Below are 2,759 nucleotides of genomic sequence, written 5' to 3' on the forward strand. Positions count from 1 at the left end.
GTACATGCATTCGTAAATTTAGATTACTTTTTTCTGTACTATATTAAAAACTAAAATTTATTTGTTTGTAAGCTTAAAATAGATCCTTATTAACCATACATTATTAAAAATGCATTAATAAATAAAATACAGAACCGGAATTGGCAATTTATGGTTTAGCCTAGTGACAAGTAGATTTAGAGACAAGTAAATTCGACTTAAGTCGTTCTCCTGGAACCAATTACTGACGTAAGGCAAGGTATACCTGTATACACATTTTTATGATGAGAAGTAAAATGTTTAATAATGAAATTATTTTAAATTATTGTAATTAATTTATATTTACAAATTGTAATAATATTTTACTTTATGAATTATTTGTCAGAAATTATATAATATTTTCAAGATTATAAAATTTTTTAAATAAGAAATTTTTAAACTTTTATTATTTTTTAAGATTTAATCTTTAATTACATAAATCATATAAAAAATTCTTCTAAAACTTTTGATATTTATTTTTAAATATTTTTACAGATAATCCAAAGAAAATAATGAAAATGAATCCTGTGTTGTATAGTTTACAGCTGTAATTAAAATATCCTTCTGTAAAAAAAATCAAATAAATATTTTATAATAAAATATTTTTAATGATAACTGTGTTGATAATTTTTCATATAAACATCAAACTGATAAAGTAATTTACTAATTTTACAATTAGTTGTTTAGAGTAAAGCAATTTTAGCCTTTCTTAAATTACTTCAAAATAATTATGTTTGGATAATTGCCTATTTTCCACTTTAAATCATGGTTATATAATTTGTTATTTATTTAATTGTAAATGTAACTTTCTTTGACTGAAATTTAGAATCAGTGCAGCAAACTGACATTTTTTTTTTTAAATTTAAGCATTCTAAATTAATTATTAAGTAAAAAATTAAAAAAAAGATATACATATATAAAAGATTCAAACTATAAATCCATTAATAATAATAATAATACATAATGAAGGTTAATATAAATGGGCTGGCCCGAAAGTAAAAATTTGTTTTTAAACCTCAATTATCTAACTGGATTGACTAAGTTTTTGGTCACTCAGTATGCATTAATTACTTTATAATAATTTAATCTATATTGTAAATGGAGTGATTTTCTAAATATTATTTTATTCCTTTATAAAATATATATAATTTCTGAATTTATTTACTGTTTAATCAATTCAAATTAATTTAAATTTTTTTCCTATTTTTATTTTCAATTTCTAAGCTTAAAAACTTATTAAAATTAAAAAAATAAATAAATACTGAAAAAATTATCATCATTTAATTATTTAAATTTTAAAATGTATTCATCGAAAATTTATATAGGTTTATTATCATTTTGAAAATGACTTGAAACACAAAATATTAAACTGAAATCTGATATGTATTTTTTAATGTATTTATCATTTAGCTGATTTAAAGTTTATGTATTTATATATATAAATATATATACATACATATATCAAAACAGCAAGTCAGGAACTAGATTTTTATTTCCAACCCAACACACACAGCACAAGCAAAGCTAAAAATAAACACTATACTCATTACTCAAGCTTGTGGCATTACCTTATATGGGATACGAGACGATACTTCAAATGAAAGACCACAATACGATTCATTTGACATACATAATGGCAAACCTTAGTTTTAGTATAATAAGTAATCAAATTACATCACATCAGTTCTTTTTTTTTTTTTACTTTTTTAAACAAAGTAAGCTATCTACAACATAAGACAATTGTTATGTATGGAACATAATTATATATAGGCTTTATATACATAAATTTCAAATGAGTATTTATCAAGTACTTTGCACAGTAAAACTTTGTTTACATTTGAAAAAATCTTAGACTATACAAACTAAATGTAACTATATAAACAATTATGAATAACGGCACATCACATAATTATATATATATATATATTTTTTTTTTTTAATTGTCATTACTCTAATTATCATCATTACTTTCTCCCAAATAAGTAAATATTTAAGCTCACAGATAATTTTTTTGAAATATATTTTGTTTTATACATAAGTACTCCATATACAAGATTCTTCATAATTAAACATGGTATGGGTCCCTTAACAACTGATAAAAACCTTTCTTTTTTCCTTAGACAGTTTTATAAATTACCAATATACATAAGTTTGCTTATGAAAGTCTAAAATTTACATATATAAATAAGTGAATTATTATAGTACAATGTGTTTAGAACTTCTAAGAAATGAGTATTATTTATAATTTATTTTTAAAGCTTTAACAAATATAATTATATAGTGAGAAATAAGATAACAGACTACAGTAAGAGAAGTGGATGAAAGAAAAAAAAAATATTCTGATCACATCTGGTTTGTGTCACATATCATACTTGACAGCTTTTACAAACAACGGTTAAACTGTGCAGGGAGACTGCAAAGTGTGGTCAAAACTTCAAGTTTGAATTTTATATATATATATATTATTACATTTTACTTTAATCATATCCCAAATTTCGCTTCTGTTGTCATAATTTACATGAAAAAGTATATTTTTAGTCTATAATTCCTGTAATTTACATTTAAAAACTTGCATATTTTTTCATGTTATGCTGTTCAAACAAACAGACAAACTTTAAAAACAGATTTTTTGATAATAAATAAACTTTTTTTTTACAAAAAATGCTCGATATTTTGAGTTTTTTAATTTTTCCTCAAAAAAAGTACATATTTTGATTGTTTATTCTGTGTTAATTGCATGA

General features: G+C 21.5%; 1 protein-coding gene across 3 annotated transcripts in view; it reads left to right on the forward strand.

The window, feature by feature from the left end:
- LOC111621876 (microsomal triglyceride transfer protein-like) overlaps positions 1-574 on the forward strand; it is a 48,996-nt gene extending 48,422 nt beyond the window's left edge. For all 3 annotated transcript variants that reach the window (XM_023364129.1, XM_023364130.1, XM_023364131.1), the window contains one exon: positions 514-574. The gene's annotated coding sequence lies outside the window, so the exon portion shown is untranslated. The remainder of the gene's footprint in view (positions 1-513) is intronic.
- Positions 575-2,759: the final 2,185 nt, after the last annotated feature.

The sequence above is a fragment of the Centruroides sculpturatus genome, unplaced genomic scaffold (genome assembly GCF_000671375.1).
Source record: "Centruroides sculpturatus isolate CEXI.00-Female unplaced genomic scaffold, Cexi_2.0 scaffold184, whole genome shotgun sequence".
NCBI classification, from domain to species: Eukaryota; Metazoa; Arthropoda; class Arachnida; order Scorpiones; family Buthidae; genus Centruroides; species Centruroides sculpturatus.